Consider the following 20,057-nt stretch of genomic DNA (forward strand, 5'->3'; position numbering starts at 1 on the left):
TTTTCTATACCACAATAAATTTTGGGCCACCACTCGACCTGTTGCTTGAAGAACAATTCTTAAAGAATATTTTATTAGGTCTACAAATTACGTGTCTAAAAATTATTTTCTGGACTTTTACACAACGTGAATGTCTTAAGGAATATTTTGGGCCTCCACAAATGGTCTACATATTTAAAAAAAACTTTTCTAGACCTACACAAATATTGAATTTCTTTAGAATGTTTTCCTAGACTTTCCAAAACGTTAATTTCTTAAAGAATGTTTTCCCAGATTTCCAAAAATGTGGATTTCTTAAAAAACTATTTTTCTTGGCCTCCACAAACCCAGAATTTATCAGCGAATATTTCTTTAGGTTTCTCGAAGTCTTACTTACATATATAAAAAGTATTATGGACTGTTTCACTAAGACGATACGAAAAAAAATCGTTCGAACTACTAACAAAATTCAGTTTTTTGAAAATATTTGCTTCATTTGTGTTTTTAGTCAAACAAAAGTTGTTTACAACAACTGGAGTTTGGTAGTTATTCGAAAGAATTTTAATTCAAAACGTCTTAGAGAAACAAGCCATTAAAGTATTTTGCAGGAGACAAATTTTCTTAGAAATATATATATGCACGATTTCTGACCAAAGAAACCCTATAAAAATTATTTTGAAAAATTTGCCAACTTTGGTCTGAAAAGAAATTAAGGATATGTAACCCTATGGCTTTAAAATGGATATTTTATGTTAGAGATCAGTGGCGTATTATTATTATTAATTACTGACTATTTTTAAATATTTGTCCATATCTTTGAAATTTATCGACATGTAGTTTCAAATCAAATAATTTTAAAATACTAACATGTGTGAGAAAAAATAGAAAATGCTCTTCCAAGTATATTTTGGCTCCAAAGTGATGTGGAGGTCTACAAAATACTTATGACTTTAAAACCCTAGATAAAACTATTAATTCATTTTCGACGAAAGAAACATTCTTTAAAATACATGTCCGAATTCTGGCCAAAGAAAACCTGTAAAAAAAATTTACAAATTTGTTTAATACTTATAATATGCACCCCTGTAGCTATAAAATGGGGGTTTGATAAAAGGGCCCGGTGGCGTATGACTATTATTAATTATTGATTATTTTTAAATATTTGCCTATAGCTTTGGCATTTATCAACGTACAGTTTTGATTAGAACTGTGATTGGAAACTCACATGTGTAGAAAAATATCAAAATTTCTATCCATCTATGTTATTTTAAAGAATGCGTAATTTTTTATTTATTTTCCGGAGGTCTAGAGAAATATTTTACTGCAAATTAAACGAAAGAAACATTATTTGAAATTATGTGAAAAAATAATCGAATTCTAACAAAGGGAAAACTATAAGTCTATTAAAAAATATTCTAGGCCTCGCCACAACGTGGATTTTTTAGAGAATGCTTTTCTGCGGCGGAAATTTCTTAAAAATAATTTGTGGAGGAAAATGTTGTAAAATATTTTCCAAGACTTCATTAAAGTCTCTATTATTAAAAAAAATATTTTTCTAGGACTCCCCAAGTTTAGAATCCTTTAAGAATATTTCCCAGCACTCTCCAAAGTCTGGATTTCTTACGAATATTTTTGTACGCCTCCAAAGTGACGAACATTTTTCCTGACAAACATTTTAGGTCATTATAAATTAAAAATAGATTCTTATGTCTTTGAAAAATATCAAAAATATGTACCTCTGTGTCCGTAAAATTGAGATTTGATAATAGAACCTGGTAGCGTATGACTATTATTAATTATTAATTATTTTTAAATATTTGCCTATAACTTTGGCATTTATCAACGCAAACTTTTCATTCGAACTGTGATAGAAAGCTTACATGTGTAGAAAAAATTCACAATTAATATCTTTCTAAATTATAGCTCCGAAATAATTAGAAAATTGACTAGAGTTTGGAAATTGTTAAATGAAGATTTTTTATTGTAAGGAATGCGGCATTTTTTATTTATTTTCCGGAGATCTGGGGAAATATTTTACTGCAAATTAAACGAAAGAAACATTATTTGAAATTATTTAAAATTATTTGAAAAAATAGTCGAATTCTAAAAAAGGAAAACCTATAAGTCTATTAAAAAAATATTCTAGGCCTCGCCACAACGTTGATTTTTTAGAGAATGTTTTTCTGCGGCGAAAATTTCTTAAAAAATAATTTGTAGGGGAAAAATGTTGTAAAATATTTTTCTAGTCTTCATTAAAGTTTGGATTTATAAAAAAATATTTTTTAGGCCTTCCCAAGTTCGGATTTCTTAAAGAGTATTTTCCCAGTCCTCCCCAAAGTCAGGATTTCTAATAGAATACTTTTCTAAGCCTCCAAAGTGCGAATTTTTTAACGAATATTTTTCTACGCCCCTTCAAAGTCTGGATTCCACGATTTCTGGCCCAAGAACCATTTTAAATAAAAAATAGAATCGTATGTCTTTGAAAAAATTCAAAAACATGTACCTCTGTGGTTGTAAAATTGAAATTTGATAAAAGAACCTGGTGGCGTATAACTATTATTAATTATTAACTTTGTTTAATATTTGCCTATAACTTTGGTATTTATCAACATAAAATTTTGATTCGAACTGTAATAGGTTGCTAACATGTGTAGAAAAAATACAAAATTGCTAACAAGCTAGACTTTAGCTCGGAAATAATTAGGAAATCGACTTGAGTTCGGAAGTTCTTCAATGAACAATTTTTTATTCCAAGGAATGATGATTTTTTTGTTTTTTTTTTCGAGGTATAGAGAAATATTTTAACGCCAATTCAAAATGCACGAACTCCTAGAAAGGGAAGTCAAGACGCCTATTAAAAATAGTATAGGCCTCTCCACAACCTGGGATTCTTAGATAGTCCATATTTATATCAGGCAATTTCCTTCCGGCAAATGTCAGTTTGTTGGTGAGAGAGGGTGGCAAATGGTTCCCAAATATTTCACCTCTTCTCCATCGAACTGACAAATGCCTCTAGGAAAATTGCCTAATGTAAATATGGACATACTATTTTTCTTAGCCATTTTAAAAGGAAATTTCTTAAAAAAAATTACGAGAAAATATTGTAGAATATTTCTCTAGGCCCCTCAAAGTCTGTATTAATAAAAGACAATTTTTCTAGGCCTACCCAAGTTTGGATTTCTTAAAGAATATTTTTCCTGGCATCCCCAAAGTCTAAATTAATAAAGGAATATTTTTCTAGTCTTCCATAAAGTCAGAGCCTTAGGCAAGACTCGCTTAATAGAAAATATTTTTCTAGGCAATCCCAAAGTCTGCATTTCTTTATTGAAAGGCTGGATGAAATTTCCATAAAAAATATCGAAACGTTAGCCTATTTGAATAATCAAAAAATTCACTTACCCTTATTTTTTCCTTGGAAGTTGAAGAGTTGACTGAATGGAAAATTATGATTTTTCAATTAAATCCAGCTGAGATTTTCAATTGGAAAGAAAATTCCACAATTGTTTATTGCAGTTTTACGATGGTGATGGTGCGGTTGGTGATGGTAAATTCACAGGCATTCATCCATTCGCTGTTATGGCCTGCCGTCGTTATGGATATGGCTAGAGAGTAGTAGGCAGCAGGAAGGCAGTCTCAAGCTTGAAGCTTTTTTACCTTATAAATACTTCCTTGTCTGTGGCTGAAATAGGCTTTACAGGCAATCAGTTGTTGTATTTTTTGGATTGCTGTTTATTTGATTTGTCTGGCTGAGTGACAGGCAGGCAGGCTGGTTGGCTAGCTGGATATCGCTGATCTTTGTTGACGTTTTTTGTTGTGTTAGATTTTTTTGTTTATTTATTGCTGGCCTTTTGTATTGAAGAGTCTTAGACCCGTTTTATGTTATTTTTGTGGTAAATTTTTTGTAGGCCTCTATTTCGGTTTCTTAAATTCATTCAAAATATCTGGAAAAAATGTCACCAACAAAATAAATAAAAATCAATAAAAAAAAACTTGTTTCACTTCACTATAAATTTTTAATATCAGACACACACACTCAACAATGAATTCTTCCATCACTCCATAACGGCAATGCGTTATGGCGGCACCAAAAAATAATTTTTTGTTTGTCTAGGAATTGATTGGATTGCTTTGATTCGGCTTGACTTCACTTGGTTTGGCTTGGCTTGGCCTGGCCTCTTAAGGTTTCTTGAAAAACTTGTTGGTATTTTTATTATTATTTATTGTTGTTTTTGTTGCATATATTTTATGTTTGAATTGTCGTTATGAATATGTTTCCATGTAATTTTTGTTTCATTAAAAAGGTTAGAGACCGCACGTTTTTCTTGTTATTTAATTTACAGTTGTTTATTCGAATTATTAATAAATTATTTTAACGAACACATTTTAAATTTATAATTAATTTTTATAATAAATTATAATTATGAGTTTATTTTTGTTTTAAATGGCCAATGTTCTTAAAGTAAACAGTTCTACTGGTTTGGTTGGAAAGATTTTTGCACGTTTTATTGGGTTCTAGATTTTTTTTTAAATCGGCTTCTATTGTAGTTCTCTAAAATTTAAAATAAAACATTTGCGAATTGAGCCCTTTAAACTATTCCTTAAAGTTTACGCTATTTGTACATAAAAACTACTTTTCATGGTCTATTGATCCTTGCAAAAAAAATCATTCAAATATGTACCCCTATGCCGATTGGCGATTTCATTTCAAGTCCCAGGTGGCGTATGACTATTAATAATTATTGACTATTTTTAAATATTTGACTATATCTTTGGAATTTATCAACATAGAGTTTTGAATCAAACCGTTATAGAATCAAAACATATGTGGAAAAAATTGAAAATTACCTATAAAATATTTTGGCTCTCAGGTCATTACCAAACAACCTGAGTTTCTAAACTTTTGAATGAAGAGGCCTAGAAAAATATTCTTTAATTAATCCACGCCTTGTGGAGGCCTAGAAAAATATTCTTTAATTAATCCACGCCTTGTGGAGGCCTAGAAAAATATTCTTTAATTAATCCACGCCTTGTGGAGGCCTAGAAAAATATTCTTTAATTAATCCACGCCTTGTGGAGGCCTAGAAAAATATTCTTTAATTAATCCACGCCTTGTGGAGGCCTAGAAAAATATTCTTTAATTAATCCACGCCTTGTGGAGGCCTAGAAAAATATTCTTTAATTAATCCACGCCTTGTGGAGGCCTAGAAAAATATTCTTTAATTAATCCACGCCTTGTGGAGGCCTAGAAAAATATTCTTTAATTAATCCACGCCTTGTGGAGGCCTAGAAAAATATTCTTTAATTAATCCACGCCTTGTGGAGGCCTAGAAAAATATTCTTTAATTAATCCACGCCTTGTGGAGGCCTAGAAAAATATTCTTTAATTAATCCACGCCTTGTGGAGGCCTAGAAAAATATTCTTTAATTAATCCACGCCTTGTGGAGGCCTAGAAAAATATTCTTTAATTAATCCACGCCTTGTGGAGGCCTAGAAAAATATTCTTTAATTAATCCACGCCTTGTGGAGGCCTAGAAAAATATTCTTTAATTAATCCACGCCTTGTGGAGGCCTAGAAAAATATTCTTTAATTAATCCACGCCTTGTGGAGGCCTAGAAAAATATTCTTTAATTAATCCACGCCTTGTGGAGGCCTAGAAAAATATTCTTTAATTAATCCACGCCTTGTGGAGGCCTAGAAAAATATTCTTTAATTAATCCACGCCTTGTGGAGGCCTAGAAAAATATTCTTTAATTAATCCACGCCTTGTAAAGGCCTAGAAAAATATTCTTTAAAAACTCCACGCCTTGTAAAGGCCTAGAAAAATATTCTTTAAAAACTCCACGCCTTGTAAAGGCCTAGAAAAATATTCTTTAAAAACTCCACGCCTTGTAAAGGCCTAGAAAAATATTCTTTAAAAACTCCACGCCTTGTAAAGGCCTAGAAAAATATTCTTTAAAAACTCCACGCCTTGTAAAGGCCTAGAAAAATATTCTTTAAAAACTCCACGCCTTGTAAAGGCCTAGAAAAATATTCTTTAAATTTTTCTTTAAATACTCCTCGCCTTATGGAGTTGTAGAAAAAATATTCTTTAAATACTCCTCGCCTTATGGAGTTGTAGAAAAAATATTCTTTAAATACTCCTCGCCTTATGGAGTTGTAGAAAAAATATTCTTTAAATACTCCTCGCCTTATGGAGTTGTAGAAAAAATATTCTTTAAATACTCCTCGCCTTATGGAGTTGTAGAAAAAATATTCTTTAAATACTCCTCGCCTTATGGACTTGTAGAAAAAATATTCTTTAAATACTCCTCGCCTTATGGAGTTTTAGAAAAAATATTCTTTAAATACTCCTCGCCTTATGGAGTTGTAGAAAAAAAAATTCTTTAAATAATCCACGCCTTGTGGAGTTGTAGAAAAAATATTCTTTAAAAACGCCACGCCTTGTAAAGGCCTAGAAAAATATTCTTGAAAAACCCCACGCCTTGTGGAGGCCTAGAAAAATATTCTTTAAAAACTCCACGCCTTGTGGAGGCCTAGAGAAATATTCTTTAAGAAAATCTTCGATCCATTCTCTTTCTTTCTTTTTATTGTCACACTTTCTCACTTTCTTTGTCATTTCTAGAAGAGAAAAAAACTTTTTATTTCGCACCCAACTTTTTTTAAAATAAGTTTCTAATTTTTTAAATAATATTTTATTTCTGCGCTATAATTTCACACAATATATTTCTTTTTTTTTCAATTCAACTTGTTGTAATTTGATGCGGATATACGCGGCCATTAACGAAAATTACCCGACAATAATTTCTTTATTATTATTTTTATTATTTGCAATTACTGTTTGTCTTTTCTTTTTTTCTTTCCTTTAACTTATTCTTCTTGTGGTGGGTTTCTTTTCGCAAGTACTTTCTTTCAGTTTAGGCACTTTCACTAACTAAAAAAAGCCGGCTCTCCAGGTTGTTTGCCGATTTTTTTGTCTTCTTTGTGTCACAAAGAGAAAGAATTTTTTTTTATTTAACAAGAAAATAATTTTCTTGTCCAAATATTTCAATTCACAATAGACGTTGAGTTTCTTTACCGAAAAATAATTTCACTTTAGCCGTGCACGAAATCGGTTTTTTTAATAAACTTTGAGCATCTTTTCGCTTTTAAAGTCAAGGCGACAATGAACCTTTCACTGGGGATGTGAGATGTGGATGGATGGTGGCTGGCTGCATTGGTTGGCTGTATGATTGGAGCTGACTAGCTGGCTGCCTAACTTGCTGCCTGGCTGGCTGTTTGTATGGCAGCGTTTGTGGTCGTAGTCACAGCACAATCAGTCTCCGCGTAAGTGGTGTCGCCCCATTGTGGAGTTTGTTTTGTTGGTTTTTGTGTGCAATCGTCTGTCGCAAATCTATTTGCACTTTAATTGATTTCAAATCACTCACGGGATTATTTTTAAAATCATTTTTGTTGTTGTTTTTGTGTCTTACAAGACAATTTAACCAAGGAATTTCTTTTAAAGTTCCGGGTTTCAATCACAAACCAAAGCAAAAACAAAAAGCAACAATTTAGTCAATGATCATTGTCAGATCAATGATCATGGCCCCACGGCTAGTTGAGAGACATACCATGGCATAAATTAAATAAAAAAATACAAAATTGTTAACCCTTGGCCCCTTTATAGAGAGTTCTCTAGACCCCTAAAAATTATTTTTTCAATAATCCTTAAGACGTGGATTTTTTAAAAATTATTTTTTCCATAATCCTTAAGACGTGGATTTTTTAAAAATCATTTTTTCAATAATCCCTAAGACGTGGATTTTTTAAAAATTATTTTTTTCAATAATCCTTAAGACGTGGATTTTTTAAAAATTATTTTTTCAATAATCCCTAAGACGTGGATTTTTTAAAAATTAGTTTTTTCAATAATCCTTAAGACGTGGATTTTTTTAAAAATTATTTTTTCAATAATCCTTAAGACGTGGATTTTTTAAAAATTATTTTTTCAATAATCCTTAAGACGTGGATTTTTTAAAAATTATTTTTTCAATAATCCTTAAGACGTGGATTTTTTAAAAATTATTTTTTCAATAATCCTTAAGACGTGGATTTTTTAAAAATTATTTTTTCAATAATCCTTAAGACTTGGATTTTTTAAAAATTATTTTTTCAATAATCCTTAAGACGTGGATTTTTTAAAAATTATTTTTTCAATAATCCTTAAGACGTGGATTTTTTAAAAATTATTTTTTCAATAATCCTTAAGACGTGGATTTTTTAAAAATTATTTTTTCAATAATCCTTAAGACGTGGATTTTTTAAAAATTATTTTTTCAATAATCCTTAAGACGTGGATTTTTTAAAAATTATTTTTTCAATAATCCTTAAGACGTGGATTTTTTAAAAATTATTTTTTCAATAATCCTTAAGACGTGGATTTTTTAAAAATTATTTTTTCAATAATCCTTAAGACGTGCAGTTTTTAAAAATTATTTTTTCAATAATCCTTAAGACGTGCAGTTTTTAAAAATTATTTTTTCAATAATCCTTAAGACGTGCAGTTTTTAAAAATTATTTTTTCAATAATCCTTAAGACGTGCAGTTTTTAAAAATTATTTTTTCAATAATCCTTAAGACGTGCAGTTTTTAAAAATTATTTTTTCAATAATCCTTAAGACGTGGATTTTTTAAAAATTATTTTTTCAATAATCCTTAAGACGTGGATTTTTTAAAAATTATTTTTTCAATAATCCATGAGACGTGGATTTTTTAAAAATTATTTTTTCAATAATCCTTGAGACGTGGATTTCTTAAAAATTATTTTTTCAATAATCCTTGATACGTGGATTTTTTAAAAATTATTTTTTAAATTATCCCTAAGACGTGAACTTTTTTTAAAAATTATTTTTTCAATAATCCTTAAGACGTGGATTTTTTAAAAATTATTTTTTCAATAATCCTTAAGACGTGGATTTTTTAAAAATTATTTTTTCAATAATCCTTAAGACGTGGATTTTTTAAAAATTATTTTTTCAATAATCCTTAAGACGTGGATTTTTTAAAAATTATTTTTTCAATAATCCTTAAGACGTGGATTTTTTAAAAATTATTTTTTCAATAATCCTTAAGACGTGGATTTTTTAAAAATTATTTTTTCAATAATCCTTAAGACGTGGATTTTTTAAAAATTATTTTTTCAATAATCCTTAAGACGTGGATTTTTTAAAAATTATTTTTTCAATAATCCTTAAGACGTGCAGTTTTTAAAAATTATTTTTTCAATAATCCTTAAGACGTGCAGTTTTTAAAAATTATTTTTTCAATAATCCTTAAGACGTGCAGTTTTTAAAAATTATTTTTTCAATAATCCTTAAGACGTGCAGTTTTTAAAAATTATTTTTTCAATAATCCTTAAGACGTGCAGTTTTTAAAAATTATTTTTTCAATAATCCTTAAGACGTGGATTTTTTAAAAATTATTTTTTCAATAATCCTTATGACTTGGATTTTTTAAAAATTATTTTTTCAATAATCATTAAGACGTGAACTTTTTTTAAAAATTATTTTTTCAATAATCCGTAAGACGTGCAGTTTTTAAAAATTATTTTTTCAATAATCCTTAAGACGTGCAGTTTTTAAAAATTATTTTTTCAATAATCCTTAAGACGTGCAGTTTTTAAAAATTATTTTTTCAATAATCCTTAAGACGTGGATTTTTTAAAAATTATTTTTTCAATAATCTTTAAGACGTGGATTTTTTAAAAATTATTTTTTCAATAATCCTTAAGACGTGGATTTTTTAAAAATTATTTTTTCAATAATCTTTAAGACGTGGATTTTTTAAAAATTATTTTTTCAATAATCCTTAAGACGTGGATTTTTTAAAAATTATTTTTTCAAAAATCCTTAAGACGTGGATATTTAAAAATTATATTTTCAAAAATCCCTAAGACGTGGATTTTTTAAAAATTATTTTTTCAAAAATCCCTAAGACGTGGATTTTTTAAAAATTATTTTTTCAATAATCCCTAAGACGTGGATTTTTTAAAAATTATTTTTTCAAAAATCCCTAAGACGTGGATTTTTTAAAAATTATTTTTTCAATAATCCTTAAGACGTGGATTTTTTAAAAATTATTTTTTCAATAATCCTTAAGACGTGGATTTTTTAAAAATTATTTTTTCAATAATCCTTAGGACGTGGATTTTTTTAAAATTATTTTTTCAACAATCCTTAAGACGTGGATTTTTTAAAAATTATTTTTTCAATAATCCAGAACGTGGATTTTTTAAAAATTATTTTTTCAATAATCCAGAACGTGGATTTTTTAAAAATTATTTTTTCAACAATCCTTAAGACGTGGATTTTTTAAAAATTATTTTTTCAATAATCCAAAACGTGGATTTTTTAAAAATTATTTTTTCAATAATCCTTAAGACGTGGATTTTTTAAAAATTATTTTTTCAATAATCCTTAAGACGTGGATTTTTTAAAAATTATTTTTTCAATAATCCTTAAGACGTGGATTTTTTAAAAATTATTTTTTCAATAATCCTTAAGACGTGGATTTTTTAAAAATTATTTTTTCAATAATCCTTAAGACGTGGATTTTTTAAAAATTATTTTTTCAATAATCCTTAAGACGTGGATTTTTTAAAAATTATTTTTTCAATAATCCTTAAGACGTGGATTTTTTAAAAATTATTTTTTCAATAATCCTTAAGACGTGGATTTTTTAAAAATTATTTTTTCAATAATCCTTAAGACGTGGATTTTTTAAAAATTATTTTTTCAATAATCCTTAAGACGTGGATTTTTTAAAAATTATTTTTTCAATAATCCTTAAGACGTGGATTTTTTAAAAATTATTTTTTCAATAATCCTTAAGACGTGGATTTTTTAAAAATTATTTTTTCAATAATCCTTAAGACGTGGATTTTTTAAAAATTATTTTTTCAATAATCCTTAAGACGTGGATTTTTTAAAAATTATTTTTTCAATAATCCTTAAGACGTGGATTTTTTAAAAATTATTTTTTCAATAATCCTTAAGACGTGGATTTTTTAAAAATTATTTTTTCAATAATCCTTAAGACGTGGATTTTTTAAAAATTATTTTTTCAATAATCCTTAAGACGTGGATTTTTTAAAAATTATTTTTTCAATAATCCTTAAGACGTGGATTTTTTAAAAATTATTTTTTCAATAATCCTCAAGACGTGGATTTTTTAAAAATTATTTTTTCAATAATCCTTAAGACGTGGATTTTTTAAAAATTATTTTTTCAATAATCCTTAAGACGTGGATTTTTTAAAAATTATTTTTTCAATAATCCTTAAGACGTGGATTTTTTAAAAATTATTTTTTCAATAATCCTTAAGACGTGGATTTTTTAAAAATTATTTTTTCAATAATCCTTAAGACGTGGATTTTTTAAAAATTATTTTTTCAATAATCCTTAAGACGTGGATTTTTTAAAAATTATTTTTTCAATAATCCTTAAGACGTGGATTTTTTAAAAATTATTTTTTCAATAATCCTTAAGACGTGGATTTTTTAAAAATTATTTTTTCAATAATCCTTAAGACGTGGATTTTTTAAAAATTATTTTTTCAATAATCCTTAAGACGTGGATTTTTTAAAAAATTATTTTTTCAATAATCCTTAAGACGTGGATTTTTTAAAAATTATTTTTTCAATAATCCTTAAGACGTGGATTTTTTAAAAATTATTTTTTCAATAATCCTTAAGACGTGGATTTTTTAAAAATTATTTTTTCAATAATCCTTAAGACGTGGATTTTTTAAAAATTTTTCCACCAAAGTTAAAATATTATTACTGCCAGGTCCTTAAAAGACCCTCTTGCCGATAGCAGGTTAAAATCGTAAATCATTGACTCTGATTAAAGTGCAATAAAAACACGCACACAAAAGAAGACAAAAAAAACAATCTCAGCATCAATGACAACCACAACAACAACAAGAAACAATTGTCGCACAAATGCCCGGCACACAATTCCACGGCACAAAACAAACAATGGATGGATGCATTGCTGGCACTGCACTGCACGGCTAAAGCCACATCTCTAAACGGCAACACTTTTACACACTTCATAAAACTAAAATTTCTTATTTTTTATGCATGCCATCACCACAGACACTCAATTCCTACGTCTGTCCATGCATTTATCCGCTAGGCAACCACTTAAACAAGCATCCTCTGCAGCAGCAACAACAACAAGACAAATAAACGAAAATTATTTGCCTTGTGAAAGTAAATTGAAAAAAATAAAAATATTATCCTCTCATAATTCACACAGATTGAAGACAACTGGACGGACAGACAGACACACAGTGATCGCACCACCACCAGTGGTAACCTCATTCAAGTGGCATCCACATGCCTATAACTTGAAAGCTTACGCCTGAACCATCATCATCATCATTGTCCACTGAATGTCATCCGGAAAATGTTGTAGTCTTTTGTCATCAAACAATTTCAATGTAGGATGCCCGAGGCATGGCATCTCTTTGAAGAAGAAGAAGCCATAAGACACCCATAGATTGTCAACGCACAATGAACCTGATCGATCGTTCCGAAATGTAATGATGGTGTTCCTGCAATCACAACAATGCCATGCCATGTTATACAAAAAAATTGTTCGGTCAGCAGCAGTGGCAGCGAAAGAAGTCCCAGCAACATTGATTTGTTCAGCATAAAGTCATGAAGCACGCGACTTGTGTGCCCAATACACAAAAAAAAACTTAAAAGAAAAAAACTGGGGAAAAGGCGAGAAGAAGACCTGCCACTCACTTGGGTTGTTGTCGGCTAAATTGTGGGCTAAGTGGTCATGTCGTTTTTAATCAAGCAATAATTTTGCTAGAGAGAGAAAAATCTCAAGAAGGCAGGGGATTGGGGAGAGAAGGTAGGGGAGTTTTTTAGAAGAAACTCGAACGTTGCTTAAAGGCACAATCAATTTGTTCTTTATAGACTTTTTGAGACCTTAAAAGGTAAACTTTTAAATACCTCCGTACACCTATGATAACCTTCAAATGCCTGAAACAATATCCTGTGCAATATAATACTACGTCAAAGACCTTCTATGAACCTCAAAACCCATCGAATGTCTTCTATACATTCAAGCAGACCTTCCATAGACCTCAGAGTAGCTTCAACAATCTTCAAGAGACCTACAACGAAAGAGAAAAGCGTGTATGACCAATAGAAAAGTTTCACACTCCTTTAAAGATTTCTCTTCACCTTAATAGACTCTTAAAGGTCCTCAGACTGCTTATAGGACCCATAGAAGACCTTAACACTTCTTCAAAGGTCTGCCTTGAACAACAACAAGCTTCTTTAATTTTCGTCAAATTTCGTCTAAAGTACGTAGATTTTAAAATTCCTCCATATGCCTATGGTAACATTCAAAGGCCTACAACAATCTACTGTGCAATATAATACACCTTCAAAGACTTTCTATGAACCCCAAAACCGTTCGAATGTCTCCTATACATTCAAGCTGACCATCCAAGATCTTTCATAGACCTCAGAGTAGCTTCAAGAATCTTCATGAGACCTACAACGACATTAAAAATCGTGTATGGCCCATGGAAAAGGTTCACACTCCTTTAAAGATATTTTATTAAATTTAATAGATGTTCAAAGGTCCTCCAGAGTCCTCAGAATACCTTTAAAAAATAGAGTCCTAAGAACGCCCAAGAGAACCTCTAATTGCCTTAAAAGTTCTTGCCTGCAGCAGAGGAAACCTTCAACGGTCTTCTATGGACCAAAAAATTCGTCGACTATTTCCTGTAGTCAAATTCAACCTTTAAATTTCTTCCATATAGTTAAAAATACAAACAACTGCCTTCTTGAGACCTAAATAAGCTTAAGATGCATCTATGAGCACAAGATAATCTACAAGGTTATCGAAAGGCCTTTCACAGGGTTCAAAATGCAATTAACAGGGTTTCTGGAGACCCAACGTAGCCTTAAAAAGCCTCTATGAACCTAACATAATCTTTAAAGACGTGGAGAGCCCTTCCACGAAGTTCGAAATTCAATCAATGACCTTCTATAGTCCTAAGACAACCTTGAAAGGCCTAACCTCAACCTTCCATAGGCCCAAACAACCTTTAAATAGCTCAATTAGGCTAGGAAAAACTTCACAGATCTTTAATGATGCTCTCGGCACCTCAATAAACCTTCAAAGTTCTTTTATTACAACTTTAAACATCTCCTTCGGATGAAGGACCTTCTAGAGATCTTAGAAGACCTTTGTATGACTACTTTAACTTAAAATACAACCCAGAGCCCCTACAAGATACTACTTGCTACCTTATAGGCCTTCCACAATCCCATGGCAGCGAGTTCTTTCGTACCGGATTGTCCCGAAACCATAGTGTTTCGGCTAGCGGCTGCCAACCCAGCATTAAACCTACGGTTCTATGAAGGTTTTTATGCTGCCTCAACAACAACAATAGACCTTCAGGACTTCAACAAAAACCTTTAAAGGACCCCAAAATCCGTTGAATGTGTTCTCTAACCAAATTCGACCTTCAGATTTTTTCCATGGACTTCAAAATTCACTCAGTGTCCGTCTAGAGACCTAAGATAAAATTGATAAACCTCTATGTGTCTAAGATAATCTGTAAAGATCCCGAAATTTATTACACCTCCAATGGTCTTCTATGAACTTAACAAACCATTGACAATCGTTTATAACCTAAGTAAATCGTCATAAATCTTCTATGGATCGCAATAAACAATAAGCGGCCTTCTACAGACCTAAGAAGACCTCTAAATGCTTCATTGAGCCTAAGATTGCTTTTAAAGATCTTGAAAGACCTTCAAAGAGCCTTCACGAACCTAAAATGCCGCGGAATGGCTTCTATATCCTTCAAACATCTTCATTTGACTTTTAAATGTACTCAAGGGCCTTCTAGAGATCTAATAAGAACCTTATAGGAATAATTAAATTTAAAATATCATTGAAAAGACTTACCTGCTGCCTAATCGTCTTTTCAATGCCTTTTATGGACTTTAAAAACCTCAAAAGGAACCCCAAATCCCTCGAATGCCTTCCACAGCCAAAATCAACCATCATATTTCTCCAACGGTGTTCAAAATACAACCAACGGCTTTATAGACAACTACGCTAAGCTTGTATGAGGCTTATATTATCTTCAAAGATCTCGCAAGAACATCTCGGCAATTTAATGGATTCTTCTATAACACCAACAAAGCCCAACAATTTTTTGTGGATTTCAGAAAAGTTTCTAGAGACTAAACAAGATTTTCGAAATGAACGTAAGAAAACTTTAAAAGTTATTGAAATAAGCTATCAGCAACTTCCAGAACCTTTAAATGGCTACTACAACCTAAGTCAACCTTCAAACATCCTCTTTGAACTTCCAAATACGCTCAACGGGCTTTTGGAGATCTTAGAAGACCATCAAAGTCTTTCCTAGACCTCAGAATAGATTATAGATACCTTCAAAAGTCCTCCACAGACCTCAGAATGCCTCTAAGAACCTCAGATAACCTTTATTAAATCTCTTGTACAAATAACTTTTTACATACTTTTAGGCGACTTTGAGGCCCTGGAAAATGTACAAATAACTTTATACATACTTTTAGGCGACGTTGAGGCTCTGGGAAAACTCAACAATTTCAATTATATTTTTGTAAAATAATTCATTCTTCAACCTCCTTGGACCTCCGGATCAACAATCACCAACCTTCTTAAGTTGTAAGAAGACCTTTAATTACTTTCTGTGAATCTAAGATAACCTTCACAGATATCATGAAGCATCATATGGGTAACATATTATGGACCTCAAAAACCGTTGAATGTCTTCTTTAACTTAGCAGAATTTTCAAAGGTATTTTTTTACAAAGTATTTTACGGTGGCCCCAGAAGACCTTGATGACCTTAAAGAACCTAAGATAATAGTCAATAATTTCATAAGAATTTCTCTGCGATTTATCACAACTTCAAAGGTATGAACATAATAAAACCTAGGATCTTCTAAAGAGCTTAAAGTGCTTGGAAAATCTTCATTTTTACTTAGTAGAACTTCAGATACCTACGAAGGTCTTAATATGCCTCTATGAGCCTTATATAATCTTAGGAGGTTTTGAAAGATCCTATGTAGACATTAAAAGTTCTTTTACATACAGCTAAATCCATTGAATGTCTTCGAAAATTCCAAAACAATCTCATGAAGCCTTCGATAGTGCTCATAATACAATCAACAGTATTTTGCAGATTTAAGAAGATCCTGAAATGCCTCTATGAGTCTAAGGTAAGCTTCCATATTCTTCTTTGCAATATTATACACACTCAAAGACCTTCCATGGGGTCAGCGAAGCCTTCTAAAAGTCCCTTTTAAAATGTCTACAGCCCTTGGAGTATATTCAGGGACCTACGAATGTCTTCAAATAGTTCAGAACTAGATATCACTTGAAAGGTCTTTACAGGTCCCCACGATCTTGCAAAAGTTTTGAAAAAAGAAATATTCTTAAATCCTCGGATGTCCTTTGCAATATTTACAGATTCCACAAAATCCTTTCAGGTACTTCTACACACCTGGAAAGATACTATAAGTAATTTTTCTGATTAGATAGCCCTTGAAAGACCTTGGCAGACCACTTAGCTTAGTCTTCAAGTTATATTGAACCGTTACAAGTTCCCCACAGTGTGTCGGAAGACTTTAAAAATAGCGTCCGGTATCCAGAAAATCCTTCATATTTCTACTAAGATATTTAAATCTTGAAAACACGCCTAAAGTTCTTAATAAATTTTTAGAAAACCCTTAAAATTTTTTCAGAGTCCTATGAATGCCTACAAATTCTCCTACTGACCGTTAAAGTTGCCAAAAGTAATTTTCCAATCTAAATAACCTCTTAAAAACCTTCACAGTCCCCACGATCTTCCATAAATCTTGAATACCCTTCAACAACATTTTAGTAGATCTTGGAGACATTCAGTATTCTTTCAGAGGACTTACATGCATTGCTTTCACTGACTCCACAAAAGACACCAATAATAATTGTCCGTTGAACGACCTTCACAAGCCGCTTAAATTATCAAACAGTTTTTTTTCAGACTATCTAACCCTAAAAGCCTTCGCAAGCCTCTTAAGTTATCCAAAGCCTCTTAAGTTATTATCCAATCAAGCTAACTCTTGAAGACCTTCACAAGCCCCCCCCAAATTATCCAAAAGTGACTTTTCAGCTTAGCTATCCCTTTAGAGACACTCACAAGCCACCCAAGTTATCCAAAAGTACTTTTCCAAACTAGATAACCATTTGCAGATTTTCATAAGCCTCATAAGTTGTCTAAAAGTAATTTTCCAGACTAGCTATCCCTATAAAACTTTCGCAAACCTACCAAGTTTTCCAAAAGTAATTTTCTTGGATTGGCTAATTCTTGAAGACCTTCACAAGCCTCCTAATTTGTCCAAAAGTAATTTTCCAGACAATTTATCCGTTTAGAGACTCTCACAAGCCTCCTAAGTTTTCCAAAAGTAATTTTCCAGACAATTTATCCCTTTAGAGACACTCAAAAGCCTCCCACGTTGTCCGAAGGTTCTTTCCAAACTAGATAACCATTTGTAGATTTTCACAAGGCGTCTATGTTATCCAAAAGTAATTGTCTAGGCAAAATTAACCTTGAAATACCTCTACAGGCCTCCTACGACGTTTCGCATGTCTTAGAAGCCCTTCTAAAATTATTTTGTAGACCTTACCTTCAAAAGTCTTTCAGAGACCTAAGAATGTTTCCAAGTTTCTCTGATCACCTTTAATAGTACAAAAAGTAATTTTCCAGACTAAATGGACCCATGAATGACCTACACAAGCCACCTATGTTATCCACAAGTAGTTTTTAGACTAGATAATCCATGAAAGGCCTTCACAAGCCTAATATGTATATTCCTTCAAAAGCAACTTTTTAGACTAGTGAGACCTTCACAAGACCTCTTTGTTATCCAAAAATAGTTTTCCAGACTAGATAACCCTTCACAAGCCTCCTAAATTATCTAAAAGAACTTTTTCAGTCTAGCTAACACTTAAAATACCTTCACAAGCCTTCTAAGTTATTCAAAAGTAATTTTGCAGACTATTAACCTTAAAAGATCTTCACAAGCCTCCTTAGTTATCTCGAATACCTTTGAAAGCCTTTTACTAACCTTATAAAGGTCCTATTACATAAGCTGCCTTGCCTGCTTGCCTTGCTTGCTTCCGATAAAAGAATAAAAAAGAAAAGGGCAACGTTGTTCGAAATTGGCTCGGCCTTCTTTATGCTTTTATTTTTGTTGTGTCAGAAATGAAGCAGGGAAGCAAGGCAAGTAGGCGAGGCAGCTTATGTACCCAGGCCTTAAATGTTTATGTTCTGCTACCGATCATGAAATATACCAAAAACATATTTTTTCTCTCTATACAACCCTTGAAAGGCCTTCATAAGCCTCATATGATATCCAAAAGTAGTTTCTAGCCGCCAGTATCATCCAAAAGCAATTTTCCAGGCCTTCAGAAGCCTCCTAATTTATCCCACGATCTTCAACAAGTTTTGAAAAACTCTTTTTGTAGATCTTGGAGAACTTCAGAAGTCTTTCACAGACATGAGAATGCTTTTAAGTTGTCCCACTGACCAAAAAACGTTACAAAAATAATTTTCCAGATTAGATAACACTTGAAAAACCTTCACACCCCTCCTAACATATCCAAAAGTAATTTTCCAGACCAGATAAACTTTAAAAGTCCTTCAGAGGCCTCCAAATTTCTCCCTCGATTTTCAACAAGTCTTGAAACCCCTTTTCATAGATCTTGGAAATATTCAGAAGTTTTTCAAAGACCAATGAATACTTTCAAGTTCTGCTACTGACCGAAAATTGTACCAGAAATTATTTTCCATATTAGATAACACTTGAAAGACCTTCAAAAGCCGCATATGTCATTTGAAAATACTTTTCTAGACAATCTAACCCTTAAAGACCTTCAGAAGCCTCCTAATTTATCCTAAGATCTTCAATAAGTCTTGAAAACTCTTTTTGTAGATCTTGGAGACCTTCAGAAGTCTTTTAGAGACCTGAGAATTCTTCCAAGTTCTCCCACTGACAAAAAACCGTACCAAAAATAATTTTCTAAATTAGCTAGCCCTATTAAGACTTTCACAAGCCTCCCTTGCCATTCAAGTGTAATTTTCCAAATTAGCTAAACCTTAAAAGGCCTTCAGGAGCCACATAATTTATCCCACCCCCTTCAACAAGCCTGTAAAACCCATTCTTGTAGATCTTGAAGGCATTCAGAAGTCTTGCAGAGACCTAAGAATGCTTTCAAGTTGTGCTACTGACCAAAAACGTACCAAAAATAATTTTCCAATTAGATAGCCCTATTAAGACTATCAGAAGCCTCTCTTTTCATTCAAATGAAATTTTCAGGATCAGCTATACCTTAAAAGGCCTTCAGGGGCCTCCTAATTTATCCCACCATCTTCAACAAGACCAAACAACATTTTAAAAATAATTTTCCAGATTAGTTAACCTTTGAAAGACCTTAACAAGTCCCCTGTGTCATCCAAAATAATTTTCCAGGCCGGCTAAAGCTTCGGAAGCCTCCTAATTTATCCCTCGATCTTCAACAAGTCTTGAAACCCCCTTTTGTAGTTCTTGCAGACCTTCAGAAGTCTTCCAGAGATCTGGGAGCGCTTTAAAGTTCTCCTACTGACCAAAAAACGTACAAATAATTTAATAATTTTGCAGATTAGATAACCCTTTAAAGACCTTCAAAACCCCCATATGTCATCCAAAAATAATTTTCCAACCCAGCTAGACCTTAAAAGACCTTCAGAATCCTCCTAATTTATCCCACGATCTTTAACAAGTCTTGAAAACTCTGTTTGTAGATCTTTGAGACTTCAGAAGTCTTAGGAGAACTTCAGAAATCTTTCTGAGTATGTTTTCAAGTTCTCTCACTGACCAAAACCCTTACCAAAAATAATTTTCTAGATTAGATAACCCTTGAAAGGCCGTTACATGCCCCCTATATCACCCAAAAGTGATGATATAGGCTAGATAACCGTTGAAGGACCTTAT

General features: G+C 31.5%; 1 protein-coding gene across 2 annotated transcripts in view; it reads right to left on the reverse strand.

The window, feature by feature from the left end:
- Nucleotides 1–20,057, reverse strand: part of bbg (PDZ domain-containing protein big bang) — a 537,119-nt gene that overhangs the window by 501,002 nt on the left and 16,060 nt on the right. For both annotated transcript variants that reach the window (XM_073983226.1, XM_073983227.1), the window contains exon 2: nucleotides 3,379–3,920. The gene's annotated coding sequence lies outside the window, so the exon portion shown is untranslated. The remainder of the gene's footprint in view (nucleotides 1–3,378; nucleotides 3,921–20,057) is intronic.

Source organism: Musca autumnalis, unplaced genomic scaffold (genome assembly GCF_047663935.1).
Source record: "Musca autumnalis isolate F117 unplaced genomic scaffold, ASM4766393v1 scaffold_4, whole genome shotgun sequence".
In the NCBI taxonomy this organism is placed as follows: domain Eukaryota; kingdom Metazoa; phylum Arthropoda; class Insecta; order Diptera; family Muscidae; genus Musca; species Musca autumnalis.